Source organism: Glycine max, chromosome 6 (assembly GCF_000004515.6).
Source record: "Glycine max cultivar Williams 82 chromosome 6, Glycine_max_v4.0, whole genome shotgun sequence".
NCBI lineage: Eukaryota > Viridiplantae > Streptophyta > Magnoliopsida > Fabales > Fabaceae > Glycine > Glycine max.
Genome location: NC_038242.2, coordinates 25,819,994 through 25,836,221, shown reverse-complemented (window position 1 = coordinate 25,836,221; position 16,228 = coordinate 25,819,994).

Genomic DNA, 16,228 nt, shown 5'->3' with positions numbered 1-16,228 from the left:
TGGATATGGAGCCCACTGAAAGTGAGGACGCGTAGTCCTCTAAAGGCGAGGGCGTGTAGCCCTCTGAAGTTCAGGACGTGTCGCCTTTCGAAGGCGAGGGAGTGTAGTCCTATGATGGCAAGGACGTGCAATCCTCTAAAGGTGAGGGCATGCCCCCCTTTGAAAATGGGGAACATGTAGTCCTCTGATGGCGAGGACGTGTAGTCCTCTAAAGGTGAGGACGTGTAGTCCTCTGAATGTGAGGGCGTGTAGCCCTACAAAGGTGAAGGCACATGACCCTTTGACGGCGAGGACGTGTAGTCCTCTGAAGTTGAAGGTACATGACCCTTTGAAGGCGAGGACGTGTAGTCCTCTGAAGGTGAAGGTAACTAGTACCCAAGGTGAGGGCGTGTAGCCCTCTCAAGGCGAGGACTTATAGTCCTCTGGAGGTGAGGGCGTGCAGCCCTCTGGTGGTGAGGACGTGTAGTCCTCTCAAGGCGAGGACGTGTAGTCCTCTGACGGTGAGGGTAACTAGTACCCAAGGTGAGGGCGTGTAGCCCTCTCAAGGCGAGGACATGTAGTCCTCTGGAGGTAAGGGCGTGCAGCCCTCTGATGGTGAGGACGTGTAGTCCTCTCAAGGCGAGGACGTGTAGTCCTCTGACGGCGAGGGTAACTAGTACCCAAGGTGAGGGCGTGCAACCCTCTCAAGGCGAGGACATGTAGTCCTCTGGAGGTGAGGGCGTGCAGCCCTCTGATGGTGAGGACGTGTAGTCCTCTCAAGGCGAGGACGTGTAGTCCTCTCAACGGTGAGGGTAACTAGTACCCAAGGTGAGGGCGTGTAGCCCTCTCAAGGCGAGGACTTATAGTCCTCTGGAGGTGAGGGCGTGCAGCCCTCTGGTGGTGAGGACGTGTAGTCCTCTCAAGGCGAGGACGTGTAGTCCTCTGACGGTGAGGGTAACTAGTACCCAAGGTGAGGGCGTGTAGCCCTCTCAAGGCGAGGACATGTAGTCCTCTGGAGGTAAGGGCGTGCAGCCCTCTGATGGTGAGGACGTGTAGTCCTCTCAAGGCGAGGACGTGTAGTCCTCTGACGGTGAGGGTAACTAGTACCCAAGGTGAGGGCGTGCAACCCTCTCAAGGCGAGGACATGTAGTCCTCTGGAGGTGAGGGCGTGCAGCCCTGTGATGGTGAGGACGTGTAGTCCTCTCAAGGCGAGGACGTGTAGTCCTCTCAACGGTGAGGGTAACTAGTACCCAAGGTGAGGGCGTGTAGCCCTCTCAAGGCGAGGACTTATAGTCCTCTGGAGGTGAGGGCGTGCAGCCCTCTGGTGGTGAGGACGTGTAGTCCTCTCAAGGCGAGGACGTGTAGTCCTCTGACGGTGAGGGTAACTAGTACCCAAGGTGAGGGCGTGTAGCCCTCTCAAGGCGAGGACATGTAGTCCTCTGGAGGTAAGGGCGTGCAGCCCTCTGATGGTGAGGACGTGTAGTCCTCTCAAGGCGAGGACGTGTAGTCCTCTGACGGTGAGGGTAACTAGTACCCAAGGTGAGGGCGTGTAGCCCTCTCAAGGCGAGGACATGTAGTCCTCTGGAGGTGAGGGCGTGCAGCCCTCTGATGGTGAGGACGTGTAGTCCTCTCAAGGCGAGGACGTGTAGTCCTCTCAACGGTGAGGGTAACTAGTACCCAAGGTGAGGGCGTGTAGCCCTCTCAAGGCGAGGACATGTAGTCCTCTGGAAGTGAGGGCGTGCAGCCCTCTGATGGTGAGGACGTGTAGTCCTCTCAACGGTGAGGGTAACTAGTACCCAAGGTGAGGGCGTGTAGCCCTCTCAAGGCGAGGACATGTAGTCCTCTGAAGGTGAGGGCGTGCAGCCCTCTGTTGGCGAGGACGTGTAGTCCTCTAAAAGTGATAGGTACAAGTACCCAAGGGTCCACCCTTATGAGAAAGCAAGAGATCGACTCATCGAGAGGGCCGGTCATCCCAAATCCACAAGATTTGGACATTAGATGTAGGAAATCTATGCAGTTAACATGATTTTTAGGGATGCAAATGCATGCAACCTTTGTTGTGAAATTTGGGTAAATGCGGACTTTATATGAAACAATGCAATGTAATGGAAAGTTGTACAATGTTCATGGCATTCTTTCCCTATTTTGTGATTTTGATTTTGATTTGATTTTTTTTGGAAAACATAGATTGACTGTCCTTTTGAAAGAGGTGATAATTCATGCGACCTCATCCTATCTTTTGCAAATCTCTCCGGGAACTCCCTCAAAGTGTATGTTCTTTTTGATTTAGTCACTTGACCATTTTGGAGTGACGGCAATGGAGCCATTTGATGTTTAATCAATCCATCGAAATCCTAGGGTTTGTCCCCCCTTTTTTGTTGAAAACATCGATGGGTGAGAACTTTTGATCGGCCCCTATGTTACCTTGAGGCTCATGCACGGTGCCCCTCATTGCTCCAGTGTAAGGCTTTGAGGTATCAATCGTTGCCTTTCGTCATGACCTTGTAGGAGGGAACCTATTGGGTGAGAACTTCTAATCTGCCCCTAGGTTCGCTTGAGGTTTTTGCATGGTGCCTTTCGTTGCCCCAGTGTAGGGCTTAGAGGTACCAAGTGTTGTCTTGTTTTCACGACCTCGTAGTGAGGAAGAATGAAAGAAGCAGTTGATTCTTGCAAAAAGAATTTTCCAAGGACGAGAAATAGTTGAAGGATCTTTCAGTTGATGGATTAAGTCAAATGACTCCTATGTAGAAGCAAGATGTTTTGATGTCTTGATGATGCTAAAAGATCAAGTGCTTCTAAGTTTTATCCAAGAAAATCAAGATATATGATCAAGTTTGATCTCTTTAGAATCTTTAGGAAGAAGTTTCCAAATTGAAACAAACAAAGGTTTGACCAAAGAATTCTATCATTTCAATTTGAGATTTGCTCTCTGGTAATCGATTACCAGTAGTTAAAAATGTTTTTATTCAAATTTTTAAAACCTGTAATCGATTACGTAAGTCTTGTAATTGATTACCAGAGGGGATTTTCAGAAAATAATTTCCAAGAGACATATCTATTCAAATGTTTTATGAACGGCCATTCAAATGTTTTAAAGAGAGTTTTCATTGCCCAAACAGTTTTATCCTCTCGAAAGATCAAGAGTTTTTCTGAACTGAAATGTCTTATCCTCTCAAAAGATTCCTTGGTCAACCACTTGCATATTAAATAATGAATTTTGATTGGTCTTCATTGTACAATCTATCCCTTTTAAGAGAGATTTCTTCTTCTTATTTCTGAAAAGGGATTAAGAGACTGTGGGTCTCTTGTAGTAGAGGATTCTTGAACACAAGGGAAGGGTTGTCCCTATGTGCATTGTTAATCCGAAAAGAGAGAGTGAAAGTTTAATTGGGGAATAATATTCGTATCTTAATTCAATCCCCTCTTCTTCTCAAGGTAACTGAGGCCATTTGTCCAACATCCTATTCTTGATAACTCACTTCTCTCTAAAAAGACAAAATGAGGTCACATGAACGTCTATATTTTTACTTGAAAACACAGTCAATCAAATGCCTTTTTATTTTTTATTTTGAAACTTATTTGTTTTGAACTTTGCTCGTTGTTTTACGGCACCCCCACCAACGTGCAAGATGAGTAATCTCTGATTGAACGGTCTTGGAAGTCAACACTCAGGAGCGCAGGTTGCTTGAGCAAACAGACCAATGGCTTACACTCACATTCCGGTGGAAGTTGAATAAGCAAAGATGTGTTCGTGAGAGGATGTCCATTTTATCCATATCATTTAACATTGTAACTGTGGTTTATGGCATAAACTTGAAAATCCTGATGAGTCATAACAACAGCTTCCAGAATTGCCCCATGTATGGTATCTCTTGTCAATGTCAGGATTTACACGCAATTCTCCTCAAATTTCAGCCAGCCCGCATCAATTAGACCTTTCACCTTACGCTTCAGAGCCCTACCATGCTCAATGGAACGCCCCGGGGCTTCTCCGTGACAAGCACACGTTGCGTTCGAGTCGTATTCTCGGAGAAATGGAGGTTGATGAACCTTGGATAGGGTTATGGCTACCATTGAATTATCAAGTAGATATGGGAGCAAGTCAGCATAGGACACTGGAATTGGGGTGAATTCTACAGGCTTTCTCGCTGCAAAATTCACTTCTTGGTTGGTGTTTTTTGGTTTGTGCTAAAGGTGGTGTTCGTCATTGGAAGTGCGGTAGACAGACTTTGTGGTAGATTTAGGGATGACCTTTGTGGATAACTGGGTGGTGGGTAGGAGAAAGTTTGTTATTGGCTGAGTAAAGATATTGTTGGGTTGGTGGGAAACTTGGCCGTACAGGAATGGTAGTCACAGCATGGGTTTCTCCCTCATCCTCACCCTCTTTATTTGCCCCAGTTTTCTCAGTCGTCCTAGTAGGATGATCAAATTTGCCTCTTTTCGGACCCACATTGATCCTTTCACTGGCGAAGACCAAATCTGCAAAGCTTTGAGGGTGCGCAGCCCACCATCTTTTCATAGTAGAGTACCGATAATGTGTCTACCATCACGATTATCGTCTCCCTTTCCATTATTGGGGGTACCACCTGGGCCGCCAGATCCCTCCACCTTTTGGGCGTGTTCTTTGAATGATCCGTCCCCCTTTTTGCACATGTTCTGTAGTTGCATCCTATCCGGAACCATATCAAAATTGTAGTGATACTGCCTAACAAAGGCAACCATTAGGTCCTTCCAAGAATGGACTCGGGAAGGTTCCAAGTTAGTGTACCAGGTAACAGCTACCCCAGTAAGACTTTCTTGGAAGGAATGTATCAGCAATTCCTCATCTTTTGCGTATTCCCCCATCTTCTGACAATACATCTTTAGATGGTTCTTGAGACAAGTAGTCCCCTTGTACTTGTCAAAGTCCAGCACCTTGAACTTGGGAATGACCATGTTTGGGTATTAGGAATAACTTTTCTAGGTTAGCAAAGGCATAATCTTCACCTCCTTCAATGGCCCTGAGCCTTTCCTTTAGATGATCCGCCTTTCCCTTTTCGGCCATAGCAGGAGGGGCTCTTCCCACCGCAAAATGCAATGGTTGTGGTTGTGGGCGAAACTGAGGGCCCTCCAAAGTGTTTTCAAAGGGTATACCACCAACTGCTTGCCCTTCAGTGGCATATCCGAGCCAAGGCTCGAAGTCAGCTAGATTGTGGTGGGGAATTTCATGTGTCTCCCCCATGGTTTGAGAGATATGTGCCTGATGAGGTTATTTGTTCTCAATGAGTATCGGAGTGGAGTTATTGAGATTTTCATTGAGAGTGTATGCCACATTGGGTGGTGTATAGTTGGGAGGCAAGCCATATGACGGGAAGGCGTGCTCGTTTTGAATTTGCACATCATGGGATCATCCGTACTTCCCAAATCTTTGCCTACCATATTTGAGGTTGGATGATTCATTTGCTTGAGGCCAGATGGGAGCATCGGGTTCACCTTAGCGACAGCGCTAATAGCGGCAACTATAACCGCATTGGCTTCCATTATCTTCTTCATGCTCATCATGGCCTTCATCATTGTGGCCATTTGCTCTTTTATGGCCTCCATTTTCGGCCTTCATCTTCTCTTGCACCTCCTCTGCTTCACCCATTACTCTAGCTCTAGCACGAGTTCGGTAAGGGCGCCGTAAAGCGTGTCCTTTTCTTTTTGATAAGTTCATTTTATTTTATTTTATTTTATTTTTCAAGGAAAGAATGCAATGAGCAATGCAACCAATAAAAAGCATGGATGCATGCGAATGACGTACAGTCGAAGTATTGCGAATTTTTACGCAGGATATGGGGTTGAATCAATTTAGATTCTTAACATGGTCCATGACATCTTTGTCAAGGTGAAACTGGAAGTAACAAGGACATCAACAATCCTAAATATGTTTGGCAGTAGACGAAGCAGTGATGTGACTCAATTCATCTTTTGCCCCAATTTTGCAGGACGGTTACTTCCATATTTCAACTTGACTTGATGAACCTTTTTGTAAAAGCATGAGTTTGGTTCAACCCTATAATCCAAGGAATGTCAATTCTGATCGCCAATACTTCAACAACATCTCATACGGATGAATGACTCGGGCGTACTTTAAGCTTATGCACGGAAAATGTAATTATGAAATTGAGATGCCCGAAGAAACACCATTTCCTAGTTAACCATGCATTAGGTACCATGTTCAATTATTTTGTTTTGTTGTTGTGTTTTTTTTTTTTTTTTTTTTTTTTTTTAGAAATGGGTTTATGATCCCAATATGGTTGTGTCATACCCTAATTTCGTCCGGGGACCTTTGCTCGATGACGTGCGACCATTCTTTGGTCCTCGTGAGGTGCTTGGCACCCATCATTAGGCAATTTGTGAAATTCCAGGACATGCCGAAAAACCAAAAAAATATTGATGCACAATCCGTAAGTTTCCGTGACACACCGGAAATCAAATGGAAGCATCGTTGCATAATTAAGTGAGGTTCCGTAACATTCCGTAAGTCAAAAAGGGGATGATTATGTAATCCGCAAGGTTCCGTAATGTCATACCCTAATTTCGTCCGGGGACCTTTGCTTGATGACATGCGACCTTTCTTTGGTCCTTGTGAGGTGCTTGGCATCCATCAATAGGCAATTTGTGAAATTCCAGGACATGCCGAAAACCAAAAAAATATTGATGCACAATCCGTAAGTTTCCGTGACACACCGGAAATCAAATGGAAGCATCGTTGCATAATTAAGTGAGGTTCCGTAACATTCCGTAAGTCAACAAGGGGATGATTATGTAATCCGCAAGGTTCCGTAACATTACGGAAAGAAAACAAGTATCGTTACGAAATTCGTAAGTTTCCGTAACTTTACGAAAAAAAGAATCACCAAAAAAACAGCAGAGGGGGGTGTACTTAGTAAAAATGGGGGTGCAAATAGCACCCAGGCCCACTTGGGCCCTCCAGAATATTCCTCCAGAAGGCTGTTGCTTCTGGAGGAAGCAACCTGGCTCGCCTGGGCGAGCTGGGCGGCAACCACCTCCCCTATTTTGCTATAAATAGGGGAGGAAGTGAAGAAGAAAAGGGTCAGCCCCTTTGGCACTTCTCTCTCTTTCGAATTTGCTTGGAAAAATTGTTTCCGTGAAGAAAATCTAAGCCGAGGCGCTTCCGAAACGTTTCCGTAACGTTTTCCGTGAGGAATTTCGCAAAGGTTTCAACCGTTCTTCGATGTTCTTCATTCGTTCTTCATCGTTCTTCGATCTTCAACGGGTAAGTACCTCGAACCAAGCTTTTCGATTCATTCTATGTACCCATAGTGGTCCACATTGTGTTTCGTGCATTTTTATTCTCGTTTTGTTTACTTTTTATACCCCCTGTTGACGTGCTTAAACCATTTTACTTAAGTCATTCCTCGCTTAACGTAAAAATAAAATAAATTTCCACCGAACGTTTGAATTGTATTACCCATTAACTTCGGTTAAAATAAATTCCGACCGTTCGGTCATGCCGTAACCGCGTTGGAAATCAAAAAGAGGTAAAAATAATATAATAATAAAAAAAAACATCTTTTAGTAAAATAAAGCGGAAAATCAATCGGACGTTTTCTCTTTGGGATTTCTCATTCTTAATCGAATTGATTAATAACTAAAGTGAAACTAAGGCTAAAATCAACTCGCCTAGTCAAGCTCGTCCACAAAAATAGGCTTTTGAAGTTTGTCATTTCAATTTTTCACTAAGTAAAATGGATCATTTTTAAGGTCCAATGCCTTAAAATGATCACCTCTTAAAATCAAAAAGAATCACTTGATAAGAAAGAACTACGTAGGTCTGAGTTCCTCATTGAGGATACGTAGGAGCAAAAGCCCCGCTTTTGTCGACCACCCCAAAGAGATCGTTAATGGTCCAATGCCTTAACGTTTCTCTCCTTTCAAAAACAAGAGATCGTTAATGGTCCAACGCCTTAACGTTTCTCTCCTTTCAAAATCAAAAGACCGTTTAATGGTCCAACACCTTAAATGACCTTTTGTTCAATAAAAACATATTTTGCAAAAAAGACAAAAACAAACTTAACCAAACACTTTGTTCCAAAAGAACTACGTAGGTCTGATTTTCTCATCCCAAATTGAGGAATACGTAGGAGCAAAGGGAAACACCCTTGTCGACCACAAAAAGAGAAAAAATATAAAAAGGGTATAAAGGATATAAGAACATAAAAGGGAACATAAAAATCAAAGTCATGTTTGCACATTCGATTAAAGGCTGCCGTCCCTTGGGACGGACGTGTGGGGTGCTAATACCTTCCCCGTGCGTAAATACAACTCCCGAACCTTTCACTTAAAAGTTCGTAGATCGCGTCTTTTCCGGTTTTTCCGACGTTTTCCTCAAATAAACGTTGGTGGCGACTCTGCGCGTATTCCTTTCATGGAACACGCATCCCGCGAGTCTCGCGTCGCCCTCCCGCCGAAGGGTAGGTTGCGACACGTAACATTACGGAAAGAAAACAAGTATCGTTACGAAATTCGTAAGTTTCCGTAACTTTACGAAAAAAGAATCACCAAAAAACAGCAGAGGGGGTGTACTTAGTAAAAATGGGGGTGCAAATAGCATCCAGGCCCACTTGGGCCCTCTGGAATATTCCTCCAGAAGGCGGTTGCTTCTGGAGGAAGCAACCCTGCTCGCCTGGGCGAGCTGAGCTCGCCTGGGCGAGCTGGGCGGCAACCACCTCCCCTATTTTGCTATAAATAGGGGAGGAATGCAAGAAGGAAGGGGTCCAGCCCCTTAGGCACTTCTCTCTCTTTCGAATTTGCTTGGAAAAATTATTTTCGTGAAGAAAATCTAAGCCGAGGCGCTTCCGAAACGTTTCCGTAACGTTTTCCGTGAGGAATCTCGCAAAGGTTTGAACCGTTCTTCGACGTTCTTCATTCGTTCTTCATCGTTCTTCGATCTTCAACGGGTAAGTACCTCAAACCAAGCTTTTCGATTCATTCTATGTACCCGTAGTGGTCCACATTGTGTTTCATGCATTTCTATTCTCGTTTTGTTTACTTTTTATACCCCCTGTTGACGTGCTTAAGCCATTTTACTTAAGTCGTTTCTCGCTTAACTTAAAAATAAAATAAATTTCCACCGAACGTTTGAATTGTATTATCCATTAACTTCGGTTAAAATAAATTCCGACCGTTCGGTCATGCCGTAACCACGTTGGAAATCAAAAAGAGGTAAAAAATAATATAATAATCAAAAAACATCTTTTAGTAAAATAAAGCGGAAAATCAATCGGACGTTTTCTCTTTGGGATTTCTCATTCTTAATCGAATTGATTAATAACTAAAGTGAAACTAAGGCTAAAATCAACTCGCCTAGTCAAGCTCGTCCACAAAAATAGGCTTTTGAAGTTCGTCATTTCAATTTCCCACTAAGTAAAATGGATCATTTTTTAAGGTCCAACGCCTTAAAATGATCACCTCTTAAAGTAAAAAGAATCACTTGATAAAAAAGAACTACGTAGGTCTGATTTTCTCATCCCAAATTGAGGAATACGTAGGAGCAAAGGGAAACACCCTTGTCGACCACAAAAAAGGAAAAAATATAAAAAGGGTATAAAGGATATAAGAACATAAAAGGGAACATAAAAATCAAAGTCATGTTTGCACATTCGATTAAAGGCTGCCGTCCCTTGGGACGGGCGTGTGGGGTGCTAATACCTTCCCCGTGCGTAAATACAACTCCCGAACCTTTCACTAAAAAGTTCGTAGATCTCGTCTTTTCCGGTTTTTCCGACGTTTTCCTCAAATAAACGTTGGTGGCGACTCCGCGCGTATTCCTTTCGTGGAACACGCATCCCGCGAGTCACGCGTCGCCCTCCCGCCGAAGGGTAGGTTGCGACAGTTGGCGACTCCACTGGGGACTGTTTTTAGAGAGTTAGGCCATTTAATTTTGTGCAATGTTTTACCGTGACTTACCCCTTTGTTGGTTTCCTTTCATTATGTTCTTGTGTATATAAACTCTTCGTTGCTTTTAGTGCGTTTTAAATGTATGCATGAAGTAAATATTTATTCATTTGATGCACACAAACACCAACACTATTTGCACACACTGTGAGTGAAAAAGGGCCCTATACCCGGGTTCATGGGAGCATAAGGAGTGGAGGTGAATCTGTGATCATGCTAGGTCTCCGACTTGCTTGATTACAGTGAACCCTCATCTAGAGCTTTTCTCTTTGAAAACCTATTGTTGCTAGTAGTCCCTACTGCTACAATATGTTCTTCAAAGGGGATGATACCTCTAGAAACCATCAAGAGAGATATAACTACCTTGGGGATTATTGCTAAAAGCCTAGTTAGTTCTCTCCCTTATAGGTCCCTTAAATAGGGGCACGAAGCAAACACGTTGCGTGCCATTTTTCACACTGCCATGCATGAGTATCATATACCCTTTTGCTTATGTTCGGTAAATATTGTCATACTGTGCACATTCCCGCATTGCGTCTTTTGCATATGCATCACATATGGGTTCTGTCTTGATCCCCTCTATAGACAAATCAACGGAGGGTCCAGGTCACCGTTTTAAATACATACGTTGGGGCACTTTGCTACCCCTAGACGTTGTGTCTAAGAAGGAGACAATTCCCCGGACCCCCCGCATTCCTAGATTGCATCTGTGTCATAGGCATTCCTTCATGCATTCATCCACCCCACCCATGAGATATCGGAGTTTTGATTTGCACCAGCTTTTGTCTCACTTTGGTAAGCATGGGAACAAATCAAACCGGCAAGAGGTTCTACCAAGTCAAGGTCAAAAGCCTAGATACCACCAGCATCAAGGAATTAGGGCGGTTGATGGAACCCCTCCAAATGCAAGCTTTCCGCAAGACTTACGGAAAGATCTTAGAGTTGACCATAGCAGAGGTGTCCATAGAAGCCATTGCATCACTTACCCAATACTACGACCAGCCTTTGAGGTGCTTCACATTCGCAGACTTCCAATTAGTACCAACCATTGAAGAATTTGAGGAAATTCTAGGATGTCCTCTCGGGGGAAGAAAACCATATCTTTCCTCCGGGTGTCTCCCCTCTTTGAGCAGAATTGCAACTGTGGTCAAGGATTCAGCAAGAGGTTTAGACCGCATAAAACAGACTCGGAACGGCATAGCGGGCCTACCACGGAAGTACCTAGAAGACAAGGCAAGGGGTATGGCCAATCAAGGAGACTGGGTCCCGTTTATGGATGTGTTAGCTTTGCTAATTTTCGGGGTTGTCCTCTTTCCAAATGTGGATGGTTTGGTAGACCTAGCAGCAATCGACGCTTTCCTTGCCTATCACCATAGCAAGGAAAGTCCGGTGGTAGCTGTCTTGGCAGATCTGTTTGACACATTTGACCGAAGGTGCGAAAAGAGTAGCGCACGGATCATCTGTTGCTCACCCGCCCTCTGTGTTTGGTTGGTTTCGCACTTGTTCCAACAAGGCACAAGACATCCATGTCCGCTCCTGAGCCATCGCTCGTGTGCTGAAAAGAGGAGAATAGATTGGGACCAGCTCTTGGCCGGGATAGGAGGTAGAACAATCAGTTGGTTCCCCCGATGGAAGGAAGGAAAAGAAGGAGTCCTTTTCTCATGTGGAGGATACCCAAACATTCCGCTGGTAGGAACGAGGGGTTGTATTAACTACAATCCCACGCTCGCTATAAGACAACTAGGGTACCCCATGAGGGGAGCACCGACGGAAGAAAGCATGTCTCCTCTCCTTGTGAGGGACCTCGGCGCACAAAATTCCAAGACTATACAAAGAATCCATAAGGCATGGGAAACCCCGTTAAGGAAAGATCAAGAGCTTAGAGGCATTCGTAATGGCATCATTGGTGGGTACCACGAATGGCTGAAAGTTCGCATACGAGGTTTAGATTGGCTCGCCAAGTTAAAAGTCGTCAGCGAAGAGAATTTTGAAGCACCGGAAGAGGACGAAGAAGTCCAAGCTCTCAAAAGCGAGTTAGGAAAGGCAAAACTCGCCAAGGAGAAGTTCAAGTTGGCTGCTACACACGTTCGGAAGGAGTGTGCCGGGTTACGGGAAGAGAATGCAATTACCGCAAGAGCCCTTGAACAAGAGACCAAGAGGGCTCGCAAGGAAGAGTATGGCCGGAACAAATTTCGCGGAGCTCTATGGGGTAGCAATAGTGAACTCAAGTTGCGAAGGGAAGAAAGGGACCAGTCGCGAGCACATGGCATGGTTTTGAAAGAGGAGTTAGTTGCCTGTTCAAGGTCCAAAAGAAGCTTGTCTCAGCGTTTATGCGAGACGGAGACCAACATGCTAGCTATCATCGCCAAGTACCAAGAAGAGTTAGGTCTAGCCACAGCCCACGAGCATAGAATCGCGGACGAATATGCCCAAGTATACGCGGAAAAAGAGGCTAGAGGAAGGGTGATCGACTCTTTACACCAAGAGGCAACCATGTGGATGGATCGGTTTGCTCTTACCTTGAACGGGAGTCAAGAACTTCCCCGATTGTTAGCCAAGGCCAAGGCGATGGCAGACACCTACTCCGCCCCCGAAGAGATTCATGGGCTTCTCGGCTATTGTCAGCATATGATAGACTTAATGGCCCACATAATTAGAAATCGTTAGGAAACTTGTATGGTCTCTCAGACCTTGACTAGATACGACTTCCTTTTTGAAATAAAATGAGTTGGTCCCATGTTTCTACTCCAAAAAGCTTGTGCAAATCAAGTCACTCCCGCATTTTATCTCTAGCATGCATTGTATGTTGGTCTCGTCCTTTGTCACGGGAAGCCGGAAGGTCCATATCACCTTCTTAATTGTACACATGGGGCACTGCGCCCCCAAATGCGCAAGTAAGAAGAGATAATTTTCCGGGCTCTCGTGTCCGTAAAATGCATTCATATCATGCATCGCATAAGCATCTCTTCATAACATCATAATGGACATATCCTGCATTTGTCCGTTATCATATTCCGGCCTCACATTTTGCATGAGTCATGGCATCATCATGCATATGCGTTCAACAAACTTTTTGATCTGCAAAATTGCATACCATTTGTTTTCATGTTTGCTCATCCTTGTGTTTTCCTCTACAAAACAAAAACAAAAAAGGGGGAAGCGTGAAACTTCACACTACATTCTTAGTTTCATGTGTTAGGCACCACGAGCCAACCATGTTGGGATCATAAACTTAGGCACCACGAGCCAACCATGTTGGGATCATAAACCCATTTCACTTAAAAACAAAATAATTGAACATGGTACCTAATGCATAATTACATTTTCCATGCATAAGCTTAAAGTATGCCCGAGTCATTCATCCCTATGAGATGTTGTTGAAGTATTGGCGATCAGAATTCCCTATGAGATGTTGTTGAAGTATTGGCGATCAGAATTGCCATTTCTTGGATTATAGGGTTGAACCAAGCTCATGCTTTTACAAAAAGGTTCATCAAGTCAAGTTGAAATATGGAAGTAACCGTCTTGCAAAATTGGGGCAAAAGATGAATCGAGTCACATCACTGCTTCGTCTACTGCCAAACATATTTAGGATTATTGATGTCCTTGTTACTTCCAGTTTCACCTTGACAAAGATGTCATGGAGCATGTTGAAAATCTAAATTGATTCAACCCCATATCCTGCGTAAAAATTCACAATACTTCAACTGTACATCATTCGCATACATCCATGCTTTTCATTGGTTGCATTGCTCATTGCATTCTTTCCTTGAAAAATAAAATAAAATAAAATAAAATGAACTTAATCATTGTTATAAAAAAAAAAAAAAAAAAAAAAAAAAAAAAAAACATGCTTTACGGCGTCCTCACCGAACTTGTGCTAGAGCTAGAGTAATGGGTGAAGTAGAGGAGATACAAGAGAAGATGAAGGCCGACATGGAGGCCATGAAAGAGCAAATGGCCACAATGATGGAGGCCATGATGAGCATGAAGAAGATAATGGAAGCCAATGCGGTTATAGTTGCCGCTACTAGCGCTGTCGCTAAGGTGAACCCGATGCTCCCATCTGGCCTCAAGCAAATGAATCATCCAACCTCAAATATGGTAGGCAAAGATTTGGGAAGTACGGATGACCCCATGATGTGCAAATTCAAAACAAGCACGCCTTCCCGCCATATGGTTTGCCTCCCAAACTATACACCACCCAATGTGGTGTACATTCCCAATGAGGATGTCAATAACTCCACTCCCATACTCATTAAGAGCCAACAACCTCAATCTGATCATGCACATGTCTCTCGACCCATGGAGGAGACACATGAAATTCCCCATCACAATCTAGCCGACTTCGAGCCTTGGCTCGGATATACCACTGAAGGGCAAGCAGTTGGTGGTATACCCCTACAAAACCCTTTGGAGGGCCCTCAGTATCACCCACAACTGCACCTCTTGCATTCCACAGCGGTTAAAAACCCTCATGACTATGGCAGGAATGGGAAAGTTGGATCATCTAGAGGAAAGGCTCAGGGCCATTGAAGGAGGTGAAGATTATGCCTTTGCTAACCTAGAAGAGTTGTTCCTAATACCCAAACATGGTCATTCCCAAGTTCAAGGTGCCGGACTTTGGCAAGTACAAGGGGACTACTCGCTCCAAGAACCATCTAAAGATGTACTGTCGGAAGATGGGGGCATACGCAGAAGATGAGAAATTGCTGATACATTTTTCCTGAGAAAGTCTTACTAGGACAACTGTTGCCTGGTATACTAACTTAGGAACCTTCTTGAGTCCATTCTTGGAAGGACCTAATGGTTGCCTTCATTAAGCAGTGTCAGTACAATTCTGATATGGCTCCGGATAGGATGCAACTACAAAAAGTGTGCAAAAAGGGGGCACGAATCTTTCAAAGAATACGCCCAAAGATGGAGAGACTTGGCAACTCAAGTAGCACCCCCAAAAACAGAGAAAGAGATTATCATAATGATAGTAGACACGTGACCGGTGTTCTACTATGGAAAAATGGTGGGTTACACACCTTCAAGTTTTACAGATTTGGTCTTCGCCGGGAAAAAGATCGAAGTGGATCCGAAAAGAGGCAAATTTGATCATCCTACTAGGATGACTGAGAAAACTGGGGCAAATGAAGAGGGTGAGAAAGAGGGAGAAACCCATGCTGTGACTGTCATTCCTATACGGCCAAGTTTCCCACCAACCCAACAATGTCATTACTCAGCCAATAACAAACCTCCTCCTTACCCCACCACCCAGTTATCCACAAAGGCCATCCCTAAATCAACCACAAAGTCTGTCTACCGTACTTCCAATGACGAAGACCACCTTTAGCACAAACCAAAAAAAAACACCAACAAAAAGGAATTTTGCAGAAAAAGCTTGTAGGGTTCACCCCAAATTCCGTTGTCATATGCTAAACTTGATCCCATATCTACTTGATAATTCAATGGTAGCCATAACCCTAGCCAAGGTTCATCAACCTCCATTTCTCCGAGAATACGACTCGAACGCAACGTGTGCTTATCGTGGAGGAGCCCTGGGGCATTCCATTGAGCATTGTATGACCCCGAAGCATAAAGTGCAAGGTCTAATTGATGCGGGCTGACTGAAATTTGAGGAGAATTGCGTGTAAATCTTGACATTGACAAGAGATGCCACACATGGGGCAATTTTGAAAAGCTGTTGTTAGGTGTCCCTAATGACTCATCAGGGTTTCTAAGTTTATGCCATTATTGTAAACCACAGCTACAATGTTAAAATGAAATGGATAAAGTTGATATCTTTGTCCCTCATCCTCTCACAAACGCATGTTTGCTTATTCAACTTTCACCGGAATGTGGGTGTAAGCCATTGGTCTGTTTGCTCAAGCAACCTGCGCTCCTGAGTGTTGACTTCCAAGACCGTTCAATCAGAGATTACTCATCTTGCACGTTGGTGGGGGTGCCGTAAAACAACGAGCAAAGTTCAAACACAAATAAGTTTCAAAATAAAGAATAAGTTTCAAAATAAAAAAATAAAAAGGCATTTGATTGACTGTGTTTTCAAGTAAAAATATAGACGTTCATGTGACCTCATTTTGTCTTTTTAGAGAGAAGTGAGTTATCAAGAATAGGATGTTGGACAAATGGCTTCAGTAACCTTGAGAAGAAGAGGGGATTGAATTAAGATACGAATATTATTCCCCAATTAAAATTTCACTCTCTCTTTTCGGATTAACAATGCACATAGGGACAACCCTTCCCTTGTGTTCAAGAATCCCCTACAACAAGAGACCCCCGGTCTCTTAATCCCTTTTCA